This window comes from Prionailurus viverrinus, chromosome B3 (assembly GCF_022837055.1).
Source record: "Prionailurus viverrinus isolate Anna chromosome B3, UM_Priviv_1.0, whole genome shotgun sequence".
NCBI classification, from domain to species: Eukaryota; Metazoa; Chordata; class Mammalia; order Carnivora; family Felidae; genus Prionailurus; species Prionailurus viverrinus.
Window position 1 is genome coordinate 76,970,698 of NC_062566.1, and position 18,422 is coordinate 76,989,119.

At 36.5% G+C, this 18,422-nt stretch overlaps 1 protein-coding gene and 2 pseudogenes across 2 annotated transcripts in view; 1 reads left to right on the forward strand and 2 right to left on the reverse strand.

The window, feature by feature from the left end:
- LOC125167461 (28S ribosomal protein S15, mitochondrial-like) overlaps positions 1 to 15,648 on the reverse strand; it is a 34,345-nt pseudogene extending 18,697 nt beyond the window's left edge.
- Positions 1 to 18,422, forward strand: part of NUBPL (NUBP iron-sulfur cluster assembly factor, mitochondrial) — a 232,736-nt gene that overhangs the window by 152,241 nt on the left and 62,073 nt on the right. The gene's annotated exons all lie outside the window — the stretch shown is intronic.
- Positions 16,153 to 16,942, reverse strand: LOC125168655 (cell division cycle-associated protein 3-like; annotated as a pseudogene).

The following is an 18,422-nucleotide window of genomic DNA, read 5'->3' on the forward strand; positions in this document are numbered from 1 at the left end:
ACACAACAATCCAAACCCTTTGGGATGCAGCAAAGGCAGTCCTAAGAGGAAAATGCATTGCAGTCCAGGCCTATCTCAAGAAGTAAGAAAAATCCCAAATACAAAATGTAACAGCACACCTAAAGGAACTAGAAGCAGAACAGCAAAGACACCCCAAGCCCAGCAGAAGAAGAGAAATAATAAAGATCAGAGAAGAAATAAACAATATAGAATCCAAAGACAAAACAAAAAACAAAAAAACCCAACAAAACAAAAAAAACAAAACAGTAGAACAGATCAATGAAACTGAGTTGGTTTTTTGAAAAAAATAAACAAAATTGATAAACCTCTAGCCAGACTTCTCAAAAAGAAAAGAGAGAGGACCCAAATAGATAAAATCATGAATGAAAATGGATTTATTACAACCAACCCCTCAGAAATACAAGCAATTATCAGGTAATACTGTGAAAAATTATATGCCAACACTGGACAACTTGGAGAATGGACAAATTCCTAAACACTGACACACTACTAAAACTCAAAAGGGAAGAAATAGAAAATTTGAACAGACCCATAACTAGTGAAGAAATTGAATTGGTTATCAAAAATCTCCCAACAAAGAAGAATCCATGACCAGATGGCTTTCCTGGGGAATTCTACCAGACTATTAAAGCAGAGTTAGTATCTATCCTTCTCAAGCTGTTCCAAAAAATAGAAATGGAAGGAAAACTTCCAGACTCATTCTATGAAGCCAGTATTACTTTGATTTCCAAACCAGACAGAGATCCAACAAAAAAGGAAACTGCAGGCCAATATACCTGATGAATATGGATGCAAAAGTTCTCAACAAGATCCTAGCAAATCGAATTCAACAGCATGTAAAAAGAATTATTGGGGCGCCTGGGTGGCGCAGTCGGTTAAGCGTCCGACTTCAGCCAGGTCACGATCTCACGGTCCGTGAGTTCGAGCCCCGCGTCGGGCTCTGGGCTGATGGCTCAGAGCCTGGAGCCTGTTTCCGATTCTTTGTCTCCCTCTCTCTCTGCCCCTCCCCCGTTCATGCTCTGTCTCTCTCTGTCCCAAAAATAAATAAACGTTGAAAAAAAATGTTTTTTAAAGAATTATTCACTATGATCTAGTGGGATTCATTCCTGGCTGCAGGGCAGGCTCAATATTTGCAAATCAATCAATGTGATACATCACATTAATAAAAGAAAAGAACCATATGATCCTGTCAATTGGTGCAGTAAAAGTATTTGATAAAATACAGCATCCTTTCTTAATAAAAACCCTCAAGAATGTTGGGAGAGAAGAAACATACTGAAACATCATAAAAGCCATTTCTGAAAAGCCCACAGTTGATATCATCCTCAATTAGGAAAAACTGAGAGCTTTCCGCCTAATATGAGGAACACAACAGGGATGTCCACTCTCACTGCTCTTGTTTAACATAGTGTTGGAAATTCTAGCATTGGCAATCAGACAACAAAATGAAATCAAAGGCATCAAAATTGGCAAAGAAGAAGTCAAACTTTCACTTTTCTCAAATGACATGATATTCTACATGGAAAACCCCAAAAGACTCCGCCAAAGGTCTGAGAGAACTGATACATGAATTCAACAAGTCATAGGGTACAAAATTAATGTATAGATATCTGTAGCATTTCTATACACCAATAATGAATCAACAGAAAGAGAAGTCAAGAAATTGATCCCATAAAATGCCAAGGAATAAACCAAGAACCATAAAATACCTAGGAATAAACCTAACCAAAGATGTAAAAGATCTGTATACTGAAAACTATAGAAAGCTTATGAAGGAAATTGAAGAAGACACAAAGAAATGGAAAAACATTCCATGCTCATGGATTGGAAGAATAAATATTGTTAAAATGTCAGTACTGCCCAAAGCAATCTACACGTTCAATTAATTCCAATCAAAATTGCTTTCTTTGCAAAGCTAGAACAAACAATCCTAAAATTTGTATGGAACCACGAAAGATCCCAAATAGCCAAAGAGATACTGAGGAAGAAAACCAAAGTGGGAGGCATCACAATCCCAGACTTTAGCTTGTACTACAAAGCTGTAATCATCAAAACGGTATGGTATTGGCACAAAAACGGACACAGAGACCAATGGTATAGAATAGAGACTCCAGAATTGGACCCACAAATGTAGGGCCAACTAATCTTTGACAAAGCAGGAAACAGTATCCAATGGAAAAAAGACAGTGTCTTTAACAAATGGTGCCGGGAAAACTGGACAGCAACATGCAGAAGAATGAAATTAGACCACTTTCTTACACCATTCACAAAAATAAACTCAAAGTGGATGAAGGACCTAAATGTGAGACAGGAAACCATCAAAACCCTAGGGGAGAAAGCAGGAAACAACCTCTCTAACCTCAGCCGTTGCAATTTCTTACTCGACACATCTCCAAAGGCAAGGGAATTAGAAGCAAAAATGAACTATTGGGACCTAATCAAGATAAAAAGCTTCTGCACTGCAAAGGAAACAATCAACAAAACTAAAAGGCAGCCGACGGAATGGGAAAAGATATTTGCAAATGACATACTGGATAAAGGGCTAGTATCCAAAATCTACGAAGAACTCACCAAACTCCACACCCGAAAAACACAGAATCCAGTGAAGAAATGGGCAGAAGACATGAATGGACACTTTTCCAAAGAAGACATCCAGATGGCCAACAGAAACATGGAAAGATGCTCAATGTCACTCCTCATCAGGGAAATACAAATCAAAACCACACTGAGATACCACCTCACTCTGGTCAGAGTGGCTAAAATCAACAAATCAGGAGACTATAGATGCTGGCAAGGATGTGGAGAAATGGGAACCTTCTTACACTGTTGTTGGGAATACAAACTGGTGCAGCCGCTCTGGAAAACAGTGTGGAGGTTCCTCAAAAAATTAAAAATAGATCTACCCTATGACCCAGCAATAGCACTGCTAGGAATTTATCTAAAGATACAGGAGTGCTGATTCATAGGGGCACATGTACCCCAATGTTTATAGCAGCACTTTCAACAATAGCCAAATTATGGAAAGAGCCTAAATATCCATCAACTGATGAATGGATAAAGAAGATGTGGCTTATATATACAATAGAATTCTACTTGGCAATGAGAAACAGTGAAATCATGCCATTTGCAGCAACGTGCATGGAACTGGAGGGTATTATGCTAAGTGAAATAAGTCAGTCAGAGAAAGACAGATATCTTATGTTTTCACTGATATGTGGATCTTGAGAATGTTAACAGAATACCATGGGGGAGGGGAAGGTGGAAAAAGTTACAAACAGAGAGGGAAGGAGGCAAAGCATAAGAGACTCTTAAATACAGAGAACAAACTGAGGGTTGATGGGGGTGGGGGAGAGGGGAAAGTGGGTGATGGGTGATGGGCATTGAGGAGGGCACTTGTTGGGATTAGCACTGCGTGTTGTATGGAAGCCAATTTGACAACAAATTATGTTAAATAAATAAATAAAATTCTTTGTATTTTCATGCATTGCTCTCCTGACCATTGTGAGCATCTTTATGATCATTCTTTTTAATTATCTTTGGGTGAATCACTTTTCTTTGTTTTTTTATGATCATTTTCTGGAGATTTGTTTTTTTGTTTGGAAGTTATTCCCATTTTTCATTTTCTTTGACTCTTTTTGTTGGTTTCTGCACATTAGATAAAATGGCCACATCTCCCAGTTTTGACAGATTGGTCTTGTGTAGGTGATGAACCTTGTCAGTAAGCCCTGGCCTAAACTCCTGGTTTCATTTCAAATGTTTGTGACTGTCCAAACTGCCATTTTTGTTTTTAGTGGTTCCCAATTGTTTAGGTTGTGCCAAGACCCTCCCCCAGGGGAGGATCACACTCAGTACTGAATGGAGGCTGATTAGAAGCAAGACCTTCAGGCTATAGCTGGGAAAGCATGTAGTTAAACCCCTTCCAAGGAGAAGCTGAGAGATGGGCATTTCTGCTTCATCCCTCCTTGCTGCATCTGTGCATATAGCTGTACAGTATGGTGGGGGTAATTCTGAACCTGTTGAGACTGTTTATTCACTATAAGGAGCACCCCTGTGAGAGTTGTGAAATGCAAGCCTTGTTAGCTATCAGAAGTAGGTAGTTTGAGATCCTCTCCCTTACGTGGCAGCCATAAAAACTGGGGCATCTTTAGAAGCTCCTTCCAGAGAGGTGCTGGCAACTTGATTTTACTGTTAATTGAGGCAGAGGGAAAAGTCAGGGTAAGTACGCATTGGCTCTCTCTCTCTTTCTGAGTAAGATCTCAGCCAGCCCCTAGATCTGTGCTAATTAGTAGCTGGACCAGAGGCAGCAACTTACAAAGTACGCAGCCAGACCCTTTCCAGTGAAAGATCGGGAAATGGGTGTTTTTGCCTCTTCCCTCCACACCGCTCCTGGGGGCAGGAGTGGGGGAAAGCTGCTGCAGGTGCTCATGTGCCTGCCCGTAAGAACTGGACTGGTTCTTTGTTATGGCCCTGTGTGACACGTGAATTCAAGTTCTACTGGTTATCAGAGTCAGGCAGTCTAGGGGCCCAATTCTTTTTTTAAAATTTTTTTTTTCAATGTTTTTTATTTATTTTTGGGACAGAGAGAGACAGAGCATGAACGGGGGAGGGGCAGAGAGAGAGGGAGACACAGAATCGGAAACAGGCTCCAGGCTCCGAGCCATCAGCCCAAAGCCTGACGCGGGGCTTGAACTCACGGACCGCGAGATCGTGACCTGGCTGAAGTCGGACGCTCAACCGACTGCGCCACCCAGGCGCCCCTAGGGGCCCAATTCTTAAGTAGCAACTTTAAAAGCTTGGGTGCTAGATGTGAAGTCCACTTAGCTCTTCAGGGAGAAGTTGGGAGTTGGGAGTTCTTTCTTAGTTGCATGGCACTGTGTTGTTGGGTGGGGGGTGTAGGTAGAGTTTATGGTGAGAGTGTATCTCAGCCTTTTCTACCTTTTGCTGTGTAGGTATTTCTCATTCACCTGATGTACAGGAATCTCCCGGCTGCTTTCTGGATTTCACTTAAGATTGCTTTGTGTGTTGCTATACACTTGGTGTGTCTATGGGAGGTGGGAAGTCCAGGACCTCCATTGTTGCTATTTCTGTCCCTTGGTTTCTTTGTTCTTTTTTGTTGCTATATAGTATTCCAAACATGACCTTTCTCTTTGCTGTTTGAGATGTTTATACTTTGGGGCTATTTTGAGTAATGCTGCTATAAACATTCTTGTGCATGCTTTATGGCATACAGATGCATTATTTCAGTTTTGGTATATTTCTAGAAGTGAGATTGCTGGATTTTGGAGTGAATGTATGTTAAATTTTAGTTTTTTTCTGCCAAGTAGTTTTATAGAGTGGTTGTTCCAACTTAATCTCCAACCATTAATATAGGGGAGCTGTATTAATACTACTGTGTCTTTGCACTTCTGCTGGGTATGTTGTGGTATCTCACTGTGGTTTTAATACTAATTTTCCCATTGAATAATGCTTATTGGCTCTTTGGATCTCTTTTTTTATGAAGTGTCTATTTGTGTTTTCTGTCTTAAAAAATTTTTTTTTCTTATTTGTAGGAATTCATTATATGTTTTCCATGATCCCTTTTCAGATGTATTGCAATTATCTTCTCAATCTGTGGCTTGTATCTTTACTTTTTTAGTGGTGACTTTTGATATAAAATGTTTTGATAAAGTTTAGTTTATCAATTATTTTTCATGTAGATTTATGTGCATTATTTAAGAAATCTTTCCTAGCCTACTCACAAAAATATTCCCCTGTATTTTCTTCTGGAAGCTTGATTTCAGCTTTCACATTTAGGCCTATGATTCCTCTCAAATTAATGTTTAAAATGGTGTGAAATAAGGGTAAAGGTTAATTATATTTTCATATGAATATCTAGTTGTTCCAATACTTAATTATAGTGGCACCTCAGTTGTAAATCAAGTGACCATATGTGTTATCACTACCCTAATATTTGACAGTAATCTCCATGAGCATCCTACTTTTATATCTTTTTATTAGGATATGTTGAGGACTATATTAATTAAAATTTTCTGGTCATGCTAGTTGAACTTAATAGTTAAATTACTTCTTTTTTCTTTCTAGACAAGAGTATGTGCAGTTTTAACCCATAACCTTCCATTTCTGACTTTTTTGTTTCATTTATTTATTTTTTCTTTGAAATTGGTCTTGATTTTTCATTTTTCATTTTCATTTTTCTCACTTTTTACTTAAATAAAAGTTAGGGTTCACTGCTGGCCTATCATTTTGCATGATTACCTTTATATTTAAATACAGCACTTGAGATTTTGAGTGCTTTTATGTTTTCAGTACCAACTTTAAAAGTAACTGTCACTACTTATGTCATAACTCACATATTCTGAACAAGGTATTTGATATGGTTACTTTCACATACATTCCTATACACACAACATTCCTATACAAGAGATTGTTTTAACTAAAAGGAAATTAAATGCTTATATATCTTTCCCCTGTCCCCACCCCTAAATGCACATTGCTATTTCCTATTGTCTATAAAGGCAATAAAAACATCATGAACAACTTCCATCTAACACTGATGTGAGCCTTTATGACTCACTTCTTGGATACTTACCTCCATTACTGTGATTTGTTTTACCTACAGGGTGTGTATATCACAAAAGCGTTGGGAGCTGTTACTCAGGAAAAAATTAAATTGAAAATCAAATTATTTAGAGAGCTAAGAGATGACCAGTTACAGTTTTTTTCATCAGATGCTACAACCTTATAGAGGTGTGATAAATGATTTTGTCATGTGAGCTTTGCTTTCTTATAGACTAAATTTTGTGAGTTTGATTCTCAGATTCAGATGATTGGGATGGGCCCTCAGCAGTTCCTTGTATTCCCCGTCCTGTTTTTTACTTTATATTATGTTATTTGGTATGCTCCCAGGTACTTTGAGGAATAGATTTAAATATCTCTCTATGTATTTTCTTTCTGCCAAGAAGGTAATGATAATCTGGACAGTCCAAGGCAAGAGTGTGTTACCTAATGTCTGAGGAGAGAAATTACCTTCAAATTTTAATATTTTTGGTACCACTTAAACCATTTGTTAGTTGATTAGTTGGTTAGGAGTAAGGTATTTTATTTCCTGTGTGAAGAAATGTCTCAAATTGAATTGAGCTTTCCAGTTTCTCTCTTTGGATTTTTTTGTAGTGATTTATGAATAGATATTCTTCAGAATTGTGTTTTGTTGTGTAGATATCCATTCTTGGTCTCATAAAGTAAAATTTCAGGAAGAAAGTAGAGGACTATTCTCTTATATAATATGTGGTCATTTATGTTCATTTTCAAAAATTTGGAGGTTAGGCAAAGAATATTTCTATGGAGCTGATAAGTTAACAAGATTGGATAGATATACATAGTTTTTGAAAATAATAAGTTAGTAAATTAGTTTAGGGAAAGGGATGCACAAGAGTGTGTGTATATGTGTATGTGAATACTTTTTTTGAATTGGTTTCTAAAATATGCCATATTTATACAAAAGAAATTGGAGGCAACCAAAATAAAAGCATGAAAACAAACAACAAACACCAAGCACAAGACAAAAGATAAGTCTGGAGAAATGTAGAGAAAGGGGATGAGAAAACCGTATCAAAATATTAAAAGAATAGACGTGGGATCCTTATTTACTCTGAATTCTCAAACTCCAGGAATATTGTTAGGATTTGCCTAATTCTCTACTGGCATTATGAAACCAATGTTCTTTAACCATTGAATAAAGAAATCCTACTTCTCTTTCAAAGATCATGCCATGGGATCATCCACTTCCTACCTGTGTCTTTCCTATTATCTGTTAGCTATATATTTATTAAGATCTATGAAGATCTCAAACTTGACTGTCTATAAATCACCTGGAATTTTTATTAAAACTGATTCAGTAGGTCTTGGATGTTACCTTATATTCTGCATTCTTAACAAGTTCCTAGATGATATCATTGGACCACATGGTAACTACCACCAAAGATTTAGACCAGAGTCCTCATACTGATGAAGAGCTTTGGCATTTGGCTTATAATCTTTCCACATTGACTTATGCCATCATCCTGGGTCATCCCTTTTAATTCTTTCATTTCAACTTCTATAAATTTTATTTTGACTCCATTCTCTTTCAGCAGTCCTTCCCTATAGTCTTTTGTTACCATTAGAACTTTCCTACCTTTAAATATTGTATTTCAGTGCTTTACTTTGAGTTTACCCTTCCAGCTTTCTTACTCCCTTACTTACTTAATGGACCTTGCTCTCTGTTGAATCTCATGAAGACCTTTAAATTTTGACATCTTTACTTTCTCTGAGTTCGTCAGTTCCTTCTTTCCTGAAGTTTGTTGTCACCCTTTAGATGATTTTCTCCTTGTCTTTCAGTTGTCCATCCCTGCATCAGAATTGCAGTTCACTTTCTCCATTTCCATGGTCAGGTTGCTGAATATACCTGAAGGAAAAAACATGTTGCCCAGATTGCTGCCATTTTGTATCTATGGTACTCATTCTCATCTGGGCTCTTAATGCTGCTCTTTTTTTTTTTTTTTATTACTTTTTTTAAGATTTTAAGTAATCTCTATGCCCAATGTGGGGTTCAAGCCCACATTCCTGAGATCAAGAGTCACATGCTCCACTGACTGAGCCAGCCAGGCACCCACAGTGCTGCTCTTTTCTAATCTTTTCTAATCCAAAGGCTTTGTTTTGCTTGGGCCTATAAATTTTAGAGAGAAAACACCTCAAGGAACTTGGAAAGAATTTTTTTGTGAGTCCATATAGAAATAAGGATAAGACTTCCTGAACGTAGAAACTCTTGTTTGGTGTGTCACAGTAGTTAACAAATGCAAGAACCCAGACTCCTCAAGTGCCTCTGTGATACTATTCTTTAGGGTGTCCAGAGTATCAAGAGTGAGAACGCCCGAAAATTCCTAGTTTCCCCTACCCCTTCAACACTTGCCTACATATCTGCACCAGTTCTCAATTCCTTGTTCCTAATCTTATTCAAAGCTCAATTTTTATTTTCATAATTTCATATTTTCATGATTTCTCCAGTACCTTCCAGTGTTTGATAACCTTCTTTCATTGCTTTGACATTTAAAAGGGGAAAAGGTATGAGAAAGAAAAGTAAGAAAAGTCATTATCTCAACTTTTTAAAAGTTTATTTATTTAGTGAGAAAGTGTGTGTGTGTGTGTGTGTGTGCAAGTGGGGGAGGGACAGAGAGAGGAAGAGAGAGAATCCCAAGCAGGCTCTGCACTGTCAGTATGGAGCCTGATGTAGGGCTCTATTCATGAACTGTGAGATCATGATCTGAGCCGAAATCAAGAGTTGGACCTTAATCGACTGAGCCACCCAGGCACCCCCCATTAGCTTAAGTTTAATAAGACTACATTCTTGAGAATTTCTGCATACAGAATAGAATGCCTTCTTATCTTAAAATCTAATTTGCACATATTTTACTGATATGGTAATGTCTTTATAAGGGTCATATAGAATTTGTGACTTTATTTTTTTATTTTTGGAAGAGTACAGTTGGGGAGGGGTGGAAAGAGGGGGACAGAGGATCTGAAGTGGGCTCTGTGCTGACAGGCTGACAGAAGCAAGCCTCATGTGGGGCTCGAATTCACCAACCACGAGATCGTGACCTGAGCCAAAGCTGGCCAGTTAACTGACGGAGCCACCCAGGTGCCCCATAGAATTTGTTACTTTAATATTTAAAAAAATTTTTATGTTTATTTTTGAGAAAGAGAGAGACAGAGCATGATGGGGGAGGGGCAGAGATAGAGGGAGACACAGAATCCGAAGCAGGGTCCAGGTTCCACGCTGTCAGCGCAGAGCTTGACATGGGGCTCCAACTCAAGAATTGTGAAGTCATGACCTGAGCCAAAGTAAGACCTTAACAGACTGAGCCACCCAGGCACCCCAGAGTGTGTTACTTTAAAGTATAATTGACATAATTCAAGGTCTGTGTTTGGAAATTGTAAGCTATTGTGAAAATATTCTGAATAAAGTGGGGAAAAAAGGTATTAATTTTTAATTAATGTTAGATGTTTTATGTGGCTCTTATAAGCATGTAACTCTAAATATAGGTTATGGTGATATCCTCTATCAGTCAGCTCTTTTGTTTCAATTTTGAATTTACTATGCAATTTAAGATTCTGAAGGACTTCTGATGAGTGAATATACTAATTTGTTGATGGAAATGTCTGATTTGCTTGGAAAGTATATACCTCTTGGTAATACATTGTTGTCATGGTACTAATCAACTGAAAACAGTGAGAACAATTTTCCCCAGAAGCAGATAATCCTTGAAATTCTGGGTCTCCATATCTCTAACTCATTTGAAGTATTGAGGGTGATGTTTTAACCAACTCCTTAGAAACTATATTACACTAAATTTTACAGTTGAGTTTAAGACAGAGTATTTTTTGAGAGGAGGTCAAAGAAAGAGCAATGAGAAAGGTTAAGGGAATGAAAATATGTGCTTTACTATTGTCAGGCTCGGCCATTACCTTGTTTCTCACCTTATTCAGGTTAAGGATAATATATTAGAAGATTGTTGGAGAGACAAACTACTGTCCTTCATTTTGGGGGTTGCGTAGCATCTAGATAGGGAGAATGAGAAGGAAGAAAATTTTACTGAGGGGTAGGGGAAGGCAGTGAGAATAAAGTGGAAATGAGGGAAAAAATGTGCTCTTTTAGATAGAAAATGTAGATTAGCAGAAGAATTTAAGGCTAAGTAAGAGTCAGCCCGCCTTATGTCATATACATGAATATAAAGGGCCTATTTTGTATTACAGAGAATGTTAATAAATATCTTATTTGATATTTGTACATTCTGTGTTTAAACAAGGAGTTTGGAAATCTTCTGACTATGCATTTTTGAATAATTGATATTCAGAATACAATTTGTCATCTATGAAGATGTTTGGTGGAGCTGATTTGCATTAAAACATTAATGATGATTCTCAGTAAAAATACACAGAAGCACAAAACAGTTAATTGTCTTTCTTTTAAAATAAATGTCAAGAAAAGCATTTAAAAAGTAAGATAAAATGTAGTATTTAAAGAAAATTCTATCAGAATTCAAAATATTTTATAACTACACAGGATAATAGAATTTTATATATTTTAATGTATATATTATGTTAGGGATCTTATGGAATCTTTTTTTTTTTTTTATTCTTCAGACATAAGAGTATTTGCAAATGAACTCAGACTGCTTTTCAACAGTTTCCTGTAGGTTTAGGATAGCTCTCTATTTAATTTTTGAAATATTTGATAGGTGTTTGTAATTTTTAGAATTATATTTGTGTTTATCTCATTTTCTTACTTTGTAGTTTGTTTTTTACCTGACAAAACTGTTTCTTTTACTCTGAATAGTTGAGTAGAGTCCAGTTAACAAGGGCAGTGTTGATGTAGGGAAATGTAACCCAGAGCTATCATTTGATATTAAAAGAAGTATATTCTATCCTGGAACTCAATTACTATTAAAGTAGCTATATTTATACATAAGTATAGTTATGAGACCTAATAAAGATCAGTAGCATTTGTTTAGCTGTTACCCATAAGTATAGTACATACATGAATGATCCATTATGTGGGAGCAATTAATTTGTCATATTTATCTTACCAGTTAATCAGACATTTTGTAAGTATATACTATCAAAATAGGTACCTGTAAAGTTTTTATATGCAGAAATGATTTGTGGCAAGTCAGATATTCATTTTGTGCATGAAAATTTAGGTAATGTATCTTTAGAAATCCTGTCATTCAGAAAGTAATATTAACCATTTTTACCATTAATATTATGTTGTGGTTAGGCTCTTCCTTCTGTCTTAAGCCTTCCATATTTTCCCAAGGGACCCAACCAGACAATTTGAATTATTGATGCTCACTTAGAAATGGGAGAATGGAAAATTAGCTTTTAAAAGATGAATTGGAGTTCCCATCTTCCCCCAAGATTAATTGGTTAATACTAATTAATTGGTTAATGTTTTTGAGGTCTGTTTCTCTATATTTCTATATCCTGGCTGTTTGTGTATCCCTTGTATTTCTGGTGGTCTGTTAGCTGATATGAGAGATTGCTAGTCAGTCTGGGTTAAAATAATATTTATTAATATCTCTTAAATTTTTTTTAATGTTTATTTATTTTTGATAGAGAAACAGAGCACGAGCAGGGGAGGTGCAGAGAGAGAGAGAGAGAGAGAGAGAGAGAGAGAGAGAGAGAGAGGCGCAGAATCCAAAGCAGGCTCCAGGCTCCAAGCTGTCAGCACAAAGCTCGACGCAGGGCTCGAACTCACTAACTTTGAGACCATGACCTGAGCCAAAGTCAAATGCTCAACCAACTGAGCCACCCAGGTGTCCCAATGTTTCTTAAAAATTTTAACCCAGCATATCCTTTGTTAATATATATGGGAGGAAAGGTGAGAAAATGAATTGTCTAAGAAGTAGAAATTTATCTTATCTGGTGTTATTTTTATTCTAGGAAAAAAAAGCATTATTATTGAAAAATACCGTAACGAGTATTTTATTTCTGTTTCCTGAAATTTTTAATTATCTTCAGTCAGGAGAAAGAAAAAAAAACAGTAATAAGGATTTTGTTAATATTTATTTAATTTTCTCTGTCATTACCTGATGATTTTTTCCCCCTAAATCTACTCTTTATTTAGTGTTTCTCATAAACCAAGGTGCTTAGGCCAAAACTCTGGGACTTATTCTTGATTTTTTTTCTTTCCTTTACCAGGTATATATAACCTATCAGCAAGTCCTCTAGAGTTTATATTCCAAATATATCTTTAATTTGTCTATTTCTCTTCATCTTCTCTACCATCCTAGTATAACCTGCCATCATTTATTTGGAATACTCTTAAGTTGTGTTTCTACTTTCACTCTTGCTTTCTTACATACCACTCTACTCTCCTGATAGTACTCAAAATGATCTTTAACAGCTTTGCTTACAAATAACCAGAATGCTAAGCAGCCAGTTTATTATTTAAAAAACTTGAAAATGAAGATAATCAAGAACTTGTCCTATTTTTCTTACACTATTAAGCACATAATTGATGAAGGAAGTTTTCCTTTACTAAGGAATTTCAGTTGACAAATAAAGAAGGAATGATGCAATTGTAGTGTCAATATTTTATAAGCCCTAATTAAGTAATATAATAGATCTAAGGCAATAATTATTACTGTTAATATATGCATGTAGAGAGAACATATTATATGCTTCCTGATTGGAGTAAATAACATAAACTATAGAGTAGTTTTGCTAGAAAATTGAAACTGAATCTGGTTAAACATTCAGATCTAACTACCAGTTAATAGAAAATACAGGAGACAGAGGAACATGTTAAGTGACACTATGAGGATGCCATCAGAAATCCAGAGTGTAGAAAACCCTGTAGAATAAGTAACCCAGTTTTTTTTTTTTCCATCAAGTAAATTGTACGGAAAAAAAAGTGAAAGAATCATCATCTATAGATTAAAAGACCAAGAAACTTGTTAAAGCAATATCTGGACCTTATTTGGATTTGATTTGAATCAGTGAGCTTTAGAAAAAATTGATACACAGGGAAATTTGGACACTGCCTAGATAGTTAGTAATTTTAATAAGTTATTATTGAAAATAATGATGTAAGGGCACCTGGGTGGCTCAGTCAGTTAAGCATTTGACTTCAGCTCAGGTCATGATCTTGCAGTTCATGAGTTGGATCCCTGTGTCCAGCTATGTGTTGACAGCTCAGAGCCTGGAGCCTAATTCAGATTCTGTGTCTCCTGCTCTCTCTGCCCCTTCTCTGCTCATGCTCTGTCTCTCTCTCTCTCAAAAACAAATAAAACATTAAAAAAAAAATAAAAATCAGTTAAAAAAGAAAATAATGATGTAATTATAGTAATATTGATAGAAGTTATATTTGTAAGAAGAGTCCTTATCTTTTAGTGACATATATTAATATGTGTATAAATGAAATGATAGATTTCTGAGGGGTAGATGTGGAATGAGTAAAGATACAAATTAAGCAAGACTGGTCATGAAATGATAATTATTGATACTGGTGGATAAATATATGTGGATCCATTTTGCTCTGTTCTTGTGATTCATACACATTGAAACTTCCTATAATTAAATGTAAATCCAAACAAAAAGCCTTTGCACTTAGACTATAATCCAAACTTTTTATCTTAGCAGAGTCTACTCAATCTGACTGTACTTAACCCATATCAACCGTGTTCACCCTTTCTCACATTACACTTGTTTTTTTCCTTTTCCTCAGTTACCCCAAATTCATTCCTGCCTTGGAGTCTTTGAACTTGTTGTTCTATCAGGAACCTTCTTCCCCTAGATCTACAGTGTCTGTCCTGTGTTGGCATTCAGGTCTCATTTCATTTTTATTATTTTTTAGTTCTAGGTTTGTTTGTTTATTTGAGGGAGAGAGCAAGCAGAGGGGAGAAGGTGAGGGAGAGGGAGAGAGTGAATTCCTAAGCAGGCTCCACACCCAGCATGGAGCCCAATGTAGGGCTCTATCTCATGACCCTGAGATCAGGTCTCATTTTAATGTCACTCCAGAACATCTAGCTGTAACAATCATCTCATCTAGTTTTATTTTCCTCAGAACACTTATCCTGAATTCGTATTTTCTTTTATATTTATTTGTTTATTGATTCTACCCACTAGAGTATAAAGTACATGTGGGTGGTGGGAAGATCTTGACTATCTTGTTCACTTTTAAATTTCCAGCACTTTTCTGGCAAATATTTTTGCTAAGGCAAATATGATTGGCATTCCATAAATGTTTTTTGAGTGAACCAATTAAATGTTTATGAAGCTGTTGAACACTAAGAACATTATTAATCTTTTACATTTAGAATATCAACATTACATATATTTATTGCCTAGTGAAAGTATTTAAACTTCAGTTGGCATTTTCATTATTAATGTTTTCAAAGGCTCATATGCAACAGAATTAGCTTTGTAGCAAACCTTCAGAAAGATTTTAAAAATTTCACAAAATGTCAAATTCTTCCTTAGCATATATTTAAAAATATTTGTATTTTGGATAATTAATGTCACATTTTGTCTAAGAGCTGTTTTTCATATCTACATAAGTAGAGGTTAAATTTTGTGCTATGTGTTTATATGTGATATGGAAATTTGGCAGACATTTCTCATCTTGTGAATAATAATGAAATACTTATATCTTCCATCAAGAAGGAAACTTGGAAATACTTTTATAGATAAATGCAGTAGAGGAAATGAGACTGTAAAATTATGAGATATTCTCTTTATTAGAATAGAAAACAATCTATTTGTTAAAAACAAATATATAATATATATACATACATATATAAACAATATATCTATCTATATCTACATATCTATATCTATATATTTCCAAGTAAGTATTGTCATTCAGAATAACTGCTAAGAAAATTGTTCATAATAGTTATTGAATGAAGTGATATGTTTCACTGACAAAATAATTTTTACCCTAATATTTGTTAGACTTACGTATATGGTGCAGACTGGTGGATTCCCTTCTTGTGTCCTTAGGAAGCTTTCTGTCCACAGCACGATATTGACTTCAGAATTGGGCTCATTTGGGCCATGGCTGAGATGGTTCCTCTTGTCATCCTCCATGTGTGGTATATGGGAGTCTCAGATCATGGCCTTTCCACCAGAAACATGCCATCATCTGTTTCTCTTCTTCACCATCTCCTATTAGATGGTACAAATCTGGGACCTTCTTTAGATTTGGCTCTTTGCCAAAATATATTTTGTTCTAAGTGGATTTGCCTGTTTGTTCTTTTTCTCATTTCTTCATTTATTTCTCTATTCAATACAGGTTTATTGTGGCTTGTCATGTGGAAAACACTAGCTTTGAGATTGTAAGGAATTATATAGAGATGAACAAAGCATAAAATATTCCAGGGATGTTGGCTTTTGGTAGCTTTACTTTTGGAACTTCTCTTTTAGAATTGCCTTTAAAATGAATTTTTGTTACACACATGCCTACATATTTGTCTTAGTTTAGGAAGAGTCAGAGAAACTGAGCCTTTCCTCAGTCTCCCAGGGAAAGAAAGGGTGAGAAACACAGAATGTCACTAGACCCCTGATGAACCCAGTGATAGAGTCTCACAGGACCTAGTTCCCTACCAAGGGAAGATGCTTATTTTCCTTGTCATGGTCCTGGCATTGCTCACCTGCTCAGTCTCCAGTTTTTAGAAGTTGTCCAATTCCCACAATGCCCCCTTCCTTTAGTTCTGTAACATTTTCACGTAGGGGAGAAGGCTGCTTACTGTCTTGTATCAGGATCCTGAGGGAGTTGTCATCTTGCAGGATGGTGAGGTGAGATCTCTCTAGTATCTTAGCATTTGGTTTCTATCTGTTGTGCTTAGAACCTGAAGACTGGAGAGCCTCAGATACCCCTCAAGAGTATGTTTGACTCCTGGCAGGCCCTAGAGTTTTCTGTGAACTGTCCTGTTTCCTCCTTGGAAAACACCTGCTTGAAAGGGAGCTCAGTCTGGCTTCAAAGTGTCATCTGAGATAAGTGGGTGAGTTGTCTCAGAGGCACATCCAACTCAGATGAAAGTGCCTCTGGGGTCATAACAGACTCTGGGGGAAGATTTGATTTGTGGGCTTTCATCTCACATATTTCACTCAACTGTTTTACCATTGGGCTTATGGGGTCTCCACTGCTCGTCTTCACAGGTATCCATGCAATGCCATGGGTAGGAGAGTGGGGATCGGAGTCCTGGGCCTGAATAGGACCTTCCAGCTGCTCCTCTGTGGGTAGGTTGAACTCTGAGGTTTGCACCTGAATGGGAGTGCACAGGATGCCTGCACTAAGTGATTGAGGATCTGCCATTCTAGCCAGATGCTTGTGCAGTGTAGGCTGCACTGAAGTGGCTGGGATGCTCCTGGCTGAGCCCATCTCAATCAGTAGGAATGGAGTGGGTCAGGGCCCAGCCTGAGTGAGGAGAGGATGCTGGGCTCGGATTCTATCTTTGTGTGCCCAACGACTCCAATTTGTTGGTTGATAATTTATTTAACCATTTACTTATTAAAGGATATTGCTGTTTGAGACATTTTTTAAAATTTAATTTAATTTCAATTTTTTAATTTATTTTTTTAAATTTGATTTTATTTTTCTTTTTGAAAAATACAATTTACTGTCAAAATGGCTAACATACAGTGTGTAAAGTGTGCTCTTGGTTTTTGGGGTAGATTCCTGTGGTTCATCGCTTATATACAACACCCAGTGCTCATCCTGACAAGTGCCCTCCTCAGTGCCCTACCCATTTTCCACTCTCCCCAACCCCTCCATCAACTCTCAGTTTGTTCTCTGTATTTAAGAGTCTCTTATGGTTTGCCTCCTTCCCTCTCTGTTTGTAACTTTTTTTTCCCCTGATCCCTTCTTCCATGGTCTTCTGTTAAGTTTCTCAAGATCCACGTATGAGTGAAAACATAAGATATCTGTCTTTCTCTGCCTGACTTATTTCACTTAGCATAATACCTTCCAGTTCCACCCACATTGCTACAAATGGCCAGATTTCATTCTTTCTCGTTGCCAAATAGTATTCCATTGTATATATAAGCCACATCTTCTTTATCCATTCATCAGTTGGTGGACATTTAGGCTCTTTCCGTAATTTGGCTATTGTTGAAAGTGCTGCTATAAACATTGGGGTACATGTGCCCCTATGAATCAGCACTCCTGTATCTTTGGATAAATTCCTAGCAGTGCTATTGCTGGGTCATAGGGTAGATCTATTTTTAATTTCTTGAGGAACCTCCACACTGTTTTCCAGAGTGGCTGCACCAGTTTGCATTCCCACCAACAGTGTAAGAAGGTTCCCATTTCTCCACATCCTTACCAGCATCTATAGTCTCCTGATTTGTTGATTTTAGCCACTCTGACTGGTGTGAGGTGGCATCTCAGTATGGTTTTGACTTGTACTTACCTGATGATGAGTGACATTGAGTATCTTTTCATGTTTCTGTTGGCCATCTGGATGTCTTCTTTAGAAAAGTGTCCATTCATGTCTTCTGCCCATTTCTTCACTGGATTCTTTGTTTTTCGGGTGTGGAGTTTGGTGAGTTCTTCATAGGTTTTGGATACTAGCCCTTTATCCAATATGTCATTTGCAAATATCTTTTCCCATTCCGTCGGCTGCCTTTTAGTTTTGTTGATTGTTTCCTTTGCAGTGCAGAAGTTTTTTATCTTGATGAGGATATATATATAATATATATGAGGATATATATATATATATATAAATGAGGATATATATATACATATAAATGAGGATATATATGTATGAAAAAAATATATATCCATATATATATCCATATATATATATCCATATATATATATATAAATGAGGATATATATATATATATAAATGAGGAGATAT